General features: G+C 38.0%; 23 non-coding genes across 23 annotated transcripts; 12 read left to right on the top strand and 11 right to left on the bottom strand.

Annotated features, from left to right (window-relative positions):
• The first annotated feature begins 39 nt into the window (after window positions 1-39).
• Trnak-cuu (transfer RNA lysine (anticodon CUU)) lies at window positions 40-112 on the top strand. The gene has a single exon. It is a non-coding gene; the product is annotated as a tRNA-Lys (tRNA).
• Window positions 113-637: 525 nt separating this feature from the next.
• Trnar-ucg (transfer RNA arginine (anticodon UCG)) lies at window positions 638-710 on the bottom strand. Its single transcript has one exon. It is a non-coding gene; the product is annotated as a tRNA-Arg (tRNA).
• A 437-nt stretch (window positions 711-1,147) lies between these two features.
• Trnak-cuu (transfer RNA lysine (anticodon CUU)) lies at window positions 1,148-1,220 on the top strand. Its single transcript has one exon. It is a non-coding gene; the product is annotated as a tRNA-Lys (tRNA).
• Window positions 1,221-1,745: 525 nt separating this feature from the next.
• Trnar-ucg (transfer RNA arginine (anticodon UCG)) lies at window positions 1,746-1,818 on the bottom strand. Its single transcript has one exon. It is a non-coding gene; the product is annotated as a tRNA-Arg (tRNA).
• A 437-nt stretch (window positions 1,819-2,255) lies between these two features.
• Trnak-cuu (transfer RNA lysine (anticodon CUU)) lies at window positions 2,256-2,328 on the top strand. Its single transcript has one exon. It is a non-coding gene; the product is annotated as a tRNA-Lys (tRNA).
• A 525-nt stretch (window positions 2,329-2,853) lies between these two features.
• On the bottom strand, window positions 2,854-2,926 carry Trnar-ucg (transfer RNA arginine (anticodon UCG)). Its single transcript has one exon. It is a non-coding gene; the product is annotated as a tRNA-Arg (tRNA).
• Window positions 2,927-3,363: 437 nt separating this feature from the next.
• On the top strand, window positions 3,364-3,436 carry Trnak-cuu (transfer RNA lysine (anticodon CUU)). Its single transcript has one exon. It is a non-coding gene; the product is annotated as a tRNA-Lys (tRNA).
• Window positions 3,437-3,961: 525 nt separating this feature from the next.
• On the bottom strand, window positions 3,962-4,034 carry Trnar-ucg (transfer RNA arginine (anticodon UCG)). Its single transcript has one exon. It is a non-coding gene; the product is annotated as a tRNA-Arg (tRNA).
• Window positions 4,035-4,471: 437 nt separating this feature from the next.
• Window positions 4,472-4,544, top strand: Trnak-cuu (transfer RNA lysine (anticodon CUU)). The gene has a single exon. It is a non-coding gene; the product is annotated as a tRNA-Lys (tRNA).
• Window positions 4,545-5,069: 525 nt separating this feature from the next.
• Trnar-ucg (transfer RNA arginine (anticodon UCG)) lies at window positions 5,070-5,142 on the bottom strand. The gene has a single exon. It is a non-coding gene; the product is annotated as a tRNA-Arg (tRNA).
• A 437-nt stretch (window positions 5,143-5,579) lies between these two features.
• On the top strand, window positions 5,580-5,652 carry Trnak-cuu (transfer RNA lysine (anticodon CUU)). The gene has a single exon. It is a non-coding gene; the product is annotated as a tRNA-Lys (tRNA).
• Window positions 5,653-6,177: 525 nt separating this feature from the next.
• Window positions 6,178-6,250, bottom strand: Trnar-ucg (transfer RNA arginine (anticodon UCG)). The gene has a single exon. It is a non-coding gene; the product is annotated as a tRNA-Arg (tRNA).
• A 437-nt stretch (window positions 6,251-6,687) lies between these two features.
• On the top strand, window positions 6,688-6,760 carry Trnak-cuu (transfer RNA lysine (anticodon CUU)). Its single transcript has one exon. It is a non-coding gene; the product is annotated as a tRNA-Lys (tRNA).
• A 525-nt stretch (window positions 6,761-7,285) lies between these two features.
• On the bottom strand, window positions 7,286-7,358 carry Trnar-ucg (transfer RNA arginine (anticodon UCG)). Its single transcript has one exon. It is a non-coding gene; the product is annotated as a tRNA-Arg (tRNA).
• Window positions 7,359-7,795: 437 nt separating this feature from the next.
• Trnak-cuu (transfer RNA lysine (anticodon CUU)) lies at window positions 7,796-7,868 on the top strand. The gene has a single exon. It is a non-coding gene; the product is annotated as a tRNA-Lys (tRNA).
• A 525-nt stretch (window positions 7,869-8,393) lies between these two features.
• On the bottom strand, window positions 8,394-8,466 carry Trnar-ucg (transfer RNA arginine (anticodon UCG)). The gene has a single exon. It is a non-coding gene; the product is annotated as a tRNA-Arg (tRNA).
• Window positions 8,467-8,903: 437 nt separating this feature from the next.
• Trnak-cuu (transfer RNA lysine (anticodon CUU)) lies at window positions 8,904-8,976 on the top strand. Its single transcript has one exon. It is a non-coding gene; the product is annotated as a tRNA-Lys (tRNA).
• A 525-nt stretch (window positions 8,977-9,501) lies between these two features.
• Trnar-ucg (transfer RNA arginine (anticodon UCG)) lies at window positions 9,502-9,574 on the bottom strand. Its single transcript has one exon. It is a non-coding gene; the product is annotated as a tRNA-Arg (tRNA).
• Window positions 9,575-10,011: 437 nt separating this feature from the next.
• Window positions 10,012-10,084, top strand: Trnak-cuu (transfer RNA lysine (anticodon CUU)). Its single transcript has one exon. It is a non-coding gene; the product is annotated as a tRNA-Lys (tRNA).
• A 525-nt stretch (window positions 10,085-10,609) lies between these two features.
• Window positions 10,610-10,682, bottom strand: Trnar-ucg (transfer RNA arginine (anticodon UCG)). The gene has a single exon. It is a non-coding gene; the product is annotated as a tRNA-Arg (tRNA).
• Window positions 10,683-11,119: 437 nt separating this feature from the next.
• Window positions 11,120-11,192, top strand: Trnak-cuu (transfer RNA lysine (anticodon CUU)). The gene has a single exon. It is a non-coding gene; the product is annotated as a tRNA-Lys (tRNA).
• A 525-nt stretch (window positions 11,193-11,717) lies between these two features.
• Window positions 11,718-11,790, bottom strand: Trnar-ucg (transfer RNA arginine (anticodon UCG)). Its single transcript has one exon. It is a non-coding gene; the product is annotated as a tRNA-Arg (tRNA).
• A 437-nt stretch (window positions 11,791-12,227) lies between these two features.
• Window positions 12,228-12,300, top strand: Trnak-cuu (transfer RNA lysine (anticodon CUU)). Its single transcript has one exon. It is a non-coding gene; the product is annotated as a tRNA-Lys (tRNA).
• Window positions 12,301-12,457: the final 157 nt, after the last annotated feature.

Genomic DNA, 12,457 nt, shown 5'->3' with positions numbered 1-12,457 from the left:
TACAAACGACACCCATTTCTTTACAATTGGTATACATCTGCCCGGCTAGCTCAGTCGGTAGAGCACGAGACTCTTAATCTCGGGGTCGTGGGTTCGAGCCCCACGTTGGGCGGTTAATTTTTATTGTATCGTTTGACAATTTGTAGAAGACGGAAAAATACACGATAACTGCAATCTAGTGAGTTTTATATTTGCCACCTAATGTTTATTAGACATAAATCGATTTCATAAACGGTGGTCTATAAAAGTGCACGAGATCCTGCTTTCATTTTACTTGATCGCAGCCGTACCCGTGAATTTCGTGCAAAAAGTGTCTTTTGCAAAATCAAAACACGAAATCGGACTCTGCATGCCGATTCCATTGAAGATCTGTTTCAAGATCGCGCATTCAATTTACGCCTTATATTTCTACATCGAAACGAGTGTGGTTGATCTGATCAGATATACAAAAGATGTAAATATATATAGTGACTGCATTTTATTTCTCATTTCAGGAAGAAGAAAAAAGTATTTGCAAAGATATCTTATATTTGTTGATCGAAAACTTGTGCTGACTTTGACATTGCCGTGTGAATACGGATCGCTATTTAGAAATCGCCTGCCGAAATTCCTCGGTCATGCTACTGCAAAAAGTCTTCGACCACGACGAGACTCGAACTCGCAATCTTCTGATTCGAAGTCAGACGCCTTATCCATTAGGCCACGCGGTCTTAGCAATACATTCGGGCAAAATAGAACTTAAACATCGCAAATCTGGATAGTGGCATTTTGCCTTCTCTCTGAATAATCTGCTCTTGACGTAATCAAAAATGGTCAAGAAACACAATACAAAATGTGCTAGCCTTATGAATCGAATTCGAACGTATATCGTATATATATGCTTTATAATACATTTACATTATTACTGGGCTCGATATTAACAATGAAACATTTCTGAGATTTTGGCGCCAACATTGTTTTCACACTAAAGGTGACAGAATTTGTGGCTTTTCAATATAAAATCAATGGAACTGATAAAATAGTTTTGCATTTGTTCTTTAGATGTAACAAATAGCCATGGGCAAACAGGTTGACGCAAAAATAACTATCGCACTAATTAACCGCTTCTTACAAACGACACCCATTTCTTTACAATTGGTATACATCTGCCCGGCTAGCTCAGTCGGTAGAGCACGAGACTCTTAATCTCGGGGTCGTGGGTTCGAGCCCCACGTTGGGCGGTTAATTTTTATTGTATCGTTTGACAATTTGTAGAAGACGGAAAAATACACGATAACTGCAATCTAGTGAGTTTTATATTTGCCACCTAATGTTTATTAGACATAAATCGATTTCATAAACGGTGGTCTATAAAAGTGCACGAGATCCTGCTTTCATTTTACTTGATCGCAGCCGTACCCGTGAATTTCGTGCAAAAAGTGTCTTTTGCAAAATCAAAACACGAAATCGGACTCTGCATGCCGATTCCATTGAAGATCTGTTTCAAGATCGCGCATTCAATTTACGCCTTATATTTCTACATCGAAACGAGTGTGGTTGATCTGATCAGATATACAAAAGATGTAAATATATATAGTGACTGCATTTTATTTCTCATTTCAGGAAGAAGAAAAAAGTATTTGCAAAGATATCTTATATTTGTTGATCGAAAACTTGTGCTGACTTTGACATTGCCGTGTGAATACGGATCGCTATTTAGAAATCGCCTGCCGAAATTCCTCGGTCATGCTACTGCAAAAAGTCTTCGACCACGACGAGACTCGAACTCGCAATCTTCTGATTCGAAGTCAGACGCCTTATCCATTAGGCCACGCGGTCTTAGCAATACATTCGGGCAAAATAGAACTTAAACATCGCAAATCTGGATAGTGGCATTTTGCCTTCTCTCTGAATAATCTGCTCTTGACGTAATCAAAAATGGTCAAGAAACACAATACAAAATGTGCTAGCCTTATGAATCGAATTCGAACGTATATCGTATATATATGCTTTATAATACATTTACATTATTACTGGGCTCGATATTAACAATGAAACATTTCTGAGATTTTGGCGCCAACATTGTTTTCACACTAAAGGTGACAGAATTTGTGGCTTTTCAATATAAAATCAATGGAACTGATAAAATAGTTTTGCATTTGTTCTTTAGATGTAACAAATAGCCATGGGCAAACAGGTTGACGCAAAAATAACTATCGCACTAATTAACCGCTTCTTACAAACGACACCCATTTCTTTACAATTGGTATACATCTGCCCGGCTAGCTCAGTCGGTAGAGCACGAGACTCTTAATCTCGGGGTCGTGGGTTCGAGCCCCACGTTGGGCGGTTAATTTTTATTGTATCGTTTGACAATTTGTAGAAGACGGAAAAATACACGATAACTGCAATCTAGTGAGTTTTATATTTGCCACCTAATGTTTATTAGACATAAATCGATTTCATAAACGGTGGTCTATAAAAGTGCACGAGATCCTGCTTTCATTTTACTTGATCGCAGCCGTACCCGTGAATTTCGTGCAAAAAGTGTCTTTTGCAAAATCAAAACACGAAATCGGACTCTGCATGCCGATTCCATTGAAGATCTGTTTCAAGATCGCGCATTCAATTTACGCCTTATATTTCTACATCGAAACGAGTGTGGTTGATCTGATCAGATATACAAAAGATGTAAATATATATAGTGACTGCATTTTATTTCTCATTTCAGGAAGAAGAAAAAAGTATTTGCAAAGATATCTTATATTTGTTGATCGAAAACTTGTGCTGACTTTGACATTGCCGTGTGAATACGGATCGCTATTTAGAAATCGCCTGCCGAAATTCCTCGGTCATGCTACTGCAAAAAGTCTTCGACCACGACGAGACTCGAACTCGCAATCTTCTGATTCGAAGTCAGACGCCTTATCCATTAGGCCACGCGGTCTTAGCAATACATTCGGGCAAAATAGAACTTAAACATCGCAAATCTGGATAGTGGCATTTTGCCTTCTCTCTGAATAATCTGCTCTTGACGTAATCAAAAATGGTCAAGAAACACAATACAAAATGTGCTAGCCTTATGAATCGAATTCGAACGTATATCGTATATATATGCTTTATAATACATTTACATTATTACTGGGCTCGATATTAACAATGAAACATTTCTGAGATTTTGGCGCCAACATTGTTTTCACACTAAAGGTGACAGAATTTGTGGCTTTTCAATATAAAATCAATGGAACTGATAAAATAGTTTTGCATTTGTTCTTTAGATGTAACAAATAGCCATGGGCAAACAGGTTGACGCAAAAATAACTATCGCACTAATTAACCGCTTCTTACAAACGACACCCATTTCTTTACAATTGGTATACATCTGCCCGGCTAGCTCAGTCGGTAGAGCACGAGACTCTTAATCTCGGGGTCGTGGGTTCGAGCCCCACGTTGGGCGGTTAATTTTTATTGTATCGTTTGACAATTTGTAGAAGACGGAAAAATACACGATAACTGCAATCTAGTGAGTTTTATATTTGCCACCTAATGTTTATTAGACATAAATCGATTTCATAAACGGTGGTCTATAAAAGTGCACGAGATCCTGCTTTCATTTTACTTGATCGCAGCCGTACCCGTGAATTTCGTGCAAAAAGTGTCTTTTGCAAAATCAAAACACGAAATCGGACTCTGCATGCCGATTCCATTGAAGATCTGTTTCAAGATCGCGCATTCAATTTACGCCTTATATTTCTACATCGAAACGAGTGTGGTTGATCTGATCAGATATACAAAAGATGTAAATATATATAGTGACTGCATTTTATTTCTCATTTCAGGAAGAAGAAAAAAGTATTTGCAAAGATATCTTATATTTGTTGATCGAAAACTTGTGCTGACTTTGACATTGCCGTGGGAATACGGATCGCTATTTAGAAATCGCCTGCCGAAATTCCTCGGTCATGCTACTGCAAAAAGTCTTCGACCACGACGAGACTCGAACTCGCAATCTTCTGATTCGAAGTCAGACGCCTTATCCATTAGGCCACGCGGTCTTAGCAATACATTCGGGCAAAATAGAACTTAAACATCGCAAATCTGGATAGTGGCATTTTGCCTTCTCTCTGAATAATCTGCTCTTGACGTAATCAAAAATGGTCAAGAAACACAATACAAAATGTGCTAGCCTTATGAATCGAATTCGAACGTATATCGTATATATATGCTTTATAATACATTTACATTATTACTGGGCTCGATATTAACAATGAAACATTTCTGAGATTTTGGCGCCAACATTGTTTTCACACTAAAGGTGACAGAATTTGTGGCTTTTCAATATAAAATCAATGGAACTGATAAAATAGTTTTGCATTTGTTCTTTAGATGTAACAAATAGCCATGGGCAAACAGGTTGACGCAAAAATAACTATCGCACTAATTAACCGCTTCTTACAAACGACACCCATTTCTTTACAATTGGTATACATCTGCCCGGCTAGCTCAGTCGGTAGAGCACGAGACTCTTAATCTCGGGGTCGTGGGTTCGAGCCCCACGTTGGGCGGTTAATTTTTATTGTATCGTTTGACAATTTGTAGAAGACGGAAAAATACACGATAACTGCAATCTAGTGAGTTTTATATTTGCCACCTAATGTTTATTAGACATAAATCGATTTCATAAACGGTGGTCTATAAAAGTGCACGAGATCCTGCTTTCATTTTACTTGATCGCAGCCGTACCCGTGAATTTCGTGCAAAAAGTGTCTTTTGCAAAATCAAAACACGAAATCGGACTCTGCATGCCGATTCCATTGAAGATCTGTTTCAAGATCGCGCATTCAATTTACGCCTTATATTTCTACATCGAAACGAGTGTGGTTGATCTGATCAGATATACAAAAGATGTAAATATATATAGTGACTGCATTTTATTTCTCATTTCAGGAAGAAGAAAAAAGTATTTGCAAAGATATCTTATATTTGTTGATCGAAAACTTGTGCTGACTTTGACATTGCCGTGGGAATACGGATCGCTATTTAGAAATCGCCTGCCGAAATTCCTCGGTCATGCTACTGCAAAAAGTCTTCGACCACGACGAGACTCGAACTCGCAATCTTCTGATTCGAAGTCAGACGCCTTATCCATTAGGCCACGCGGTCTTAGCAATACATTCGGGCAAAATAGAACTTAAACATCGCAAATCTGGATAGTGGCATTTTGCCTTCTCTCTGAATAATCTGCTCTTGACGTAATCAAAAATGGTCAAGAAACACAATACAAAATGTGCTAGCCTTATGAATCGAATTCGAACGTATATCGTATATATATGCTTTATAATACATTTACATTATTACTGGGCTCGATATTAACAATGAAACATTTCTGAGATTTTGGCGCCAACATTGTTTTCACACTAAAGGTGACAGAATTTGTGGCTTTTCAATATAAAATCAATGGAACTGATAAAATAGTTTTGCATTTGTTCTTTAGATGTAACAAATAGCCATGGGCAAACAGGTTGACGCAAAAATAACTATCGCACTAATTAACCGCTTCTTACAAACGACACCCATTTCTTTACAATTGGTATACATCTGCCCGGCTAGCTCAGTCGGTAGAGCACGAGACTCTTAATCTCGGGGTCGTGGGTTCGAGCCCCACGTTGGGCGGTTAATTTTTATTGTATCGTTTGACAATTTGTAGAAGACGGAAAAATACACGATAACTGCAATCTAGTGAGTTTTATATTTGCCACCTAATGTTTATTAGACATAAATCGATTTCATAAACGGTGGTCTATAAAAGTGCACGAGATCCTGCTTTCATTTTACTTGATCGCAGCCGTACCCGTGAATTTCGTGCAAAAAGTGTCTTTTGCAAAATCAAAACACGAAATCGGACTCTGCATGCCGATTCCATTGAAGATCTGTTTCAAGATCGCGCATTCAATTTACGCCTTATATTTCTACATCGAAACGAGTGTGGTTGATCTGATCAGATATACAAAAGATGTAAATATATATAGTGACTGCATTTTATTTCTCATTTCAGGAAGAAGAAAAAAGTATTTGCAAAGATATCTTATATTTGTTGATCGAAAACTTGTGCTGACTTTGACATTGCCGTGGGAATACGGATCGCTATTTAGAAATCGCCTGCCGAAATTCCTCGGTCATGCTACTGCAAAAAGTCTTCGACCACGACGAGACTCGAACTCGCAATCTTCTGATTCGAAGTCAGACGCCTTATCCATTAGGCCACGCGGTCTTAGCAATACATTCGGGCAAAATAGAACTTAAACATCGCAAATCTGGATAGTGGCATTTTGCCTTCTCTCTGAATAATCTGCTCTTGACGTAATCAAAAATGGTCAAGAAACACAATACAAAATGTGCTAGCCTTATGAATCGAATTCGAACGTATATCGTATATATATGCTTTATAATACATTTACATTATTACTGGGCTCGATATTAACAATGAAACATTTCTGAGATTTTGGCGCCAACATTGTTTTCACACTAAAGGTGACAGAATTTGTGGCTTTTCAATATAAAATCAATGGAACTGATAAAATAGTTTTGCATTTGTTCTTTAGATGTAACAAATAGCCATGGGCAAACAGGTTGACGCAAAAATAACTATCGCACTAATTAACCGCTTCTTACAAACGACACCCATTTCTTTACAATTGGTATACATCTGCCCGGCTAGCTCAGTCGGTAGAGCACGAGACTCTTAATCTCGGGGTCGTGGGTTCGAGCCCCACGTTGGGCGGTTAATTTTTATTGTATCGTTTGACAATTTGTAGAAGACGGAAAAATACACGATAACTGCAATCTAGTGAGTTTTATATTTGCCACCTAATGTTTATTAGACATAAATCGATTTCATAAACGGTGGTCTATAAAAGTGCACGAGATCCTGCTTTCATTTTACTTGATCGCAGCCGTACCCGTGAATTTCGTGCAAAAAGTGTCTTTTGCAAAATCAAAACACGAAATCGGACTCTGCATGCCGATTCCATTGAAGATCTGTTTCAAGATCGCGCATTCAATTTACGCCTTATATTTCTACATCGAAACGAGTGTGGTTGATCTGATCAGATATACAAAAGATGTAAATATATATAGTGACTGCATTTTATTTCTCATTTCAGGAAGAAGAAAAAAGTATTTGCAAAGATATCTTATATTTGTTGATCGAAAACTTGTGCTGACTTTGACATTGCCGTGGGAATACGGATCGCTATTTAGAAATCGCCTGCCGAAATTCCTCGGTCATGCTACTGCAAAAAGTCTTCGACCACGACGAGACTCGAACTCGCAATCTTCTGATTCGAAGTCAGACGCCTTATCCATTAGGCCACGCGGTCTTAGCAATACATTCGGGCAAAATAGAACTTAAACATCGCAAATCTGGATAGTGGCATTTTGCCTTCTCTCTGAATAATCTGCTCTTGACGTAATCAAAAATGGTCAAGAAACACAATACAAAATGTGCTAGCCTTATGAATCGAATTCGAACGTATATCGTATATATATGCTTTATAATACATTTACATTATTACTGGGCTCGATATTAACAATGAAACATTTCTGAGATTTTGGCGCCAACATTGTTTTCACACTAAAGGTGACAGAATTTGTGGCTTTTCAATATAAAATCAATGGAACTGATAAAATAGTTTTGCATTTGTTCTTTAGATGTAACAAATAGCCATGGGCAAACAGGTTGACGCAAAAATAACTATCGCACTAATTAACCGCTTCTTACAAACGACACCCATTTCTTTACAATTGGTATACATCTGCCCGGCTAGCTCAGTCGGTAGAGCACGAGACTCTTAATCTCGGGGTCGTGGGTTCGAGCCCCACGTTGGGCGGTTAATTTTTATTGTATCGTTTGACAATTTGTAGAAGACGGAAAAATACACGATAACTGCAATCTAGTGAGTTTTATATTTGCCACCTAATGTTTATTAGACATAAATCGATTTCATAAACGGTGGTCTATAAAAGTGCACGAGATCCTGCTTTCATTTTACTTGATCGCAGCCGTACCCGTGAATTTCGTGCAAAAAGTGTCTTTTGCAAAATCAAAACACGAAATCGGACTCTGCATGCCGATTCCATTGAAGATCTGTTTCAAGATCGCGCATTCAATTTACGCCTTATATTTCTACATCGAAACGAGTGTGGTTGATCTGATCAGATATACAAAAGATGTAAATATATATAGTGACTGCATTTTATTTCTCATTTCAGGAAGAAGAAAAAAGTATTTGCAAAGATATCTTATATTTGTTGATCGAAAACTTGTGCTGACTTTGACATTGCCGTGTGAATACGGATCGCTATTTAGAAATCGCCTGCCGAAATTCCTCGGTCATGCTACTGCAAAAAGTCTTCGACCACGACGAGACTCGAACTCGCAATCTTCTGATTCGAAGTCAGACGCCTTATCCATTAGGCCACGCGGTCTTAGCAATACATTCGGGCAAAATAGAACTTAAACATCGCAAATCTGGATAGTGGCATTTTGCCTTCTCTCTGAATAATCTGCTCTTGACGTAATCAAAAATGGTCAAGAAACACAATACAAAATGTGCTAGCCTTATGAATCGAATTCGAACGTATATCGTATATATATGCTTTATAATACATTTACATTATTACTGGGCTCGATATTAACAATGAAACATTTCTGAGATTTTGGCGCCAACATTGTTTTCACACTAAAGGTGACAGAATTTGTGGCTTTTCAATATAAAATCAATGGAACTGATAAAATAGTTTTGCATTTGTTCTTTAGATGTAACAAATAGCCATGGGCAAACAGGTTGACGCAAAAATAACTATCGCACTAATTAACCGCTTCTTACAAACGACACCCATTTCTTTACAATTGGTATACATCTGCCCGGCTAGCTCAGTCGGTAGAGCACGAGACTCTTAATCTCGGGGTCGTGGGTTCGAGCCCCACGTTGGGCGGTTAATTTTTATTGTATCGTTTGACAATTTGTAGAAGACGGAAAAATACACGATAACTGCAATCTAGTGAGTTTTATATTTGCCACCTAATGTTTATTAGACATAAATCGATTTCATAAACGGTGGTCTATAAAAGTGCACGAGATCCTGCTTTCATTTTACTTGATCGCAGCCGTACCCGTGAATTTCGTGCAAAAAGTGTCTTTTGCAAAATCAAAACACGAAATCGGACTCTGCATGCCGATTCCATTGAAGATCTGTTTCAAGATCGCGCATTCAATTTACGCCTTATATTTCTACATCGAAACGAGTGTGGTTGATCTGATCAGATATACAAAAGATGTAAATATATATAGTGACTGCATTTTATTTCTCATTTCAGGAAGAAGAAAAAAGTATTTGCAAAGATATCTTATATTTGTTGATCGAAAACTTGTGCTGACTTTGACATTGCCGTGTGAATACGGATCGCTATTTAGAAATCGCCTGCCGAAATTCCTCGGTCATGCTACTGCAAAAAGTCTTCGACCACGACGAGACTCGAACTCGCAATCTTCTGATTCGAAGTCAGACGCCTTATCCATTAGGCCACGCGGTCTTAGCAATACATTCGGGCAAAATAGAACTTAAACATCGCAAATCTGGATAGTGGCATTTTGCCTTCTCTCTGAATAATCTGCTCTTGACGTAATCAAAAATGGTCAAGAAACACAATACAAAATGTGCTAGCCTTATGAATCGAATTCGAACGTATATCGTATATATATGCTTTATAATACATTTACATTATTACTGGGCTCGATATTAACAATGAAACATTTCTGAGATTTTGGCGCCAACATTGTTTTCACACTAAAGGTGACAGAATTTGTGGCTTTTCAATATAAAATCAATGGAACTGATAAAATAGTTTTGCATTTGTTCTTTAGATGTAACAAATAGCCATGGGCAAACAGGTTGACGCAAAAATAACTATCGCACTAATTAACCGCTTCTTACAAACGACACCCATTTCTTTACAATTGGTATACATCTGCCCGGCTAGCTCAGTCGGTAGAGCACGAGACTCTTAATCTCGGGGTCGTGGGTTCGAGCCCCACGTTGGGCGGTTAATTTTTATTGTATCGTTTGACAATTTGTAGAAGACGGAAAAATACACGATAACTGCAATCTAGTGAGTTTTATATTTGCCACCTAATGTTTATTAGACATAAATCGATTTCATAAACGGTGGTCTATAAAAGTGCACGAGATCCTGCTTTCATTTTACTTGATCGCAGCCGTACCCGTGAATTTCGTGCAAAAAGTGTCTTTTGCAAAATCAAAACACGAAATCGGACTCTGCATGCCGATTCCATTGAAGATCTGTTTCAAGATCGCGCATTCAATTTACGCCTTATATTTCTACATCGAAACGAGTGTGGTTGATCTGATCAGATATACAAAAGATGTAAATATATATAGTGACTGCATTTTATTTCTCATTTCAGGAAGAAGAAAAAAGTATTTGCAAAGATATCTTATATTTGTTGATCGAAAACTTGTGCTGACTTTGACATTGCCGTGTGAATACGGATCGCTATTTAGAAATCGCCTGCCGAAATTCCTCGGTCATGCTACTGCAAAAAGTCTTCGACCACGACGAGACTCGAACTCGCAATCTTCTGATTCGAAGTCAGACGCCTTATCCATTAGGCCACGCGGTCTTAGCAATACATTCGGGCAAAATAGAACTTAAACATCGCAAATCTGGATAGTGGCATTTTGCCTTCTCTCTGAATAATCTGCTCTTGACGTAATCAAAAATGGTCAAGAAACACAATACAAAATGTGCTAGCCTTATGAATCGAATTCGAACGTATATCGTATATATATGCTTTATAATACATTTACATTATTACTGGGCTCGATATTAACAATGAAACATTTCTGAGATTTTGGCGCCAACATTGTTTTCACACTAAAGGTGACAGAATTTGTGGCTTTTCAATATAAAATCAATGGAACTGATAAAATAGTTTTGCATTTGTTCTTTAGATGTAACAAATAGCCATGGGCAAACAGGTTGACGCAAAAATAACTATCGCACTAATTAACCGCTTCTTACAAACGACACCCATTTCTTTACAATTGGTATACATCTGCCCGGCTAGCTCAGTCGGTAGAGCACGAGACTCTTAATCTCGGGGTCGTGGGTTCGAGCCCCACGTTGGGCGGTTAATTTTTATTGTATCGTTTGACAATTTGTAGAAGACGGAAAAATACACGATAACTGCAATCTAGTGAGTTTTATATTTGCCACCTAATGTTTATTAGACATAAATCGATTTCATAAACGGTGGTCTATAAAAGTGCACGAGATCCTGCTTTCATTTTACTTGATCGCAGCCGTACCCGTGAATTTCGTGCAAAAAGTGTCTTTTGCAAAATCAAAACACGAAATCGGACTCTGCATGCCGATTCCATTGAAGATCTGTTTCAAGATCGCGCATTCAATTTACGCCTTATATTTCTACATCGAAACGAGTGTGGTTGATCTGATCAGATATACAAAAGATGTAAATATATATAGTGACTGCATTTTATTTCTCATTTCAGGAAGAAGAAAAAAGTATTTGCAAAGATATCTTATATTTGTTGATCGAAAACTTGTGCTGACTTTGACATTGCCGTGTGAATACGGATCGCTATTTAGAAATCGCCTGCCGAAATTCCTCGGTCATGCTACTGCAAAAAGTCTTCGACCACGACGAGACTCGAACTCGCAATCTTCTGATTCGAAGTCAGACGCCTTATCCATTAGGCCACGCGGTCTTAGCAATACATTCGGGCAAAATAGAACTTAAACATCGCAAATCTGGATAGTGGCATTTTGCCTTCTCTCTGAATAATCTGCTCTTGACGTAATCAAAAATGGTCAAGAAACACAATACAAAATGTGCTAGCCTTATGAATCGAATTCGAACGTATATCGTATATATATGCTTTATAATACATTTACATTATTACTGGGCTCGATATTAACAATGAAACATTTCTGAGATTTTGGCGCCAACATTGTTTTCACACTAAAGGTGACAGAATTTGTGGCTTTTCAATATAAAATCAATGGAACTGATAAAATAGTTTTGCATTTGTTCTTTAGATGTAACAAATAGCCATGGGCAAACAGGTTGACGCAAAAATAACTATCGCACTAATTAACCGCTTCTTACAAACGACACCCATTTCTTTACAATTGGTATACATCTGCCCGGCTAGCTCAGTCGGTAGAGCACGAGACTCTTAATCTCGGGGTCGTGGGTTCGAGCCCCACGTTGGGCGGTTAATTTTTATTGTATCGTTTGACAATTTGTAGAAGACGGAAAAATACACGATAACTGCAATCTAGTGAGTTTTATATTTGCCACCTAATGTTTATTAGACATAAATCGATTTCATAAACGGTGGTCTATAAAAGTGCACGAGATCCTGCTTTCAT

This window comes from Mytilus trossulus, chromosome 3 (assembly GCF_036588685.1).
Source record: "Mytilus trossulus isolate FHL-02 chromosome 3, PNRI_Mtr1.1.1.hap1, whole genome shotgun sequence".
Classification (NCBI taxonomy): Eukaryota; Metazoa; Mollusca; class Bivalvia; order Mytilida; family Mytilidae; genus Mytilus; species Mytilus trossulus.
The sequence above is the reverse complement of the archived record's forward strand: the minus strand, read 5'-3'. Positions and strand labels throughout refer to the sequence as shown.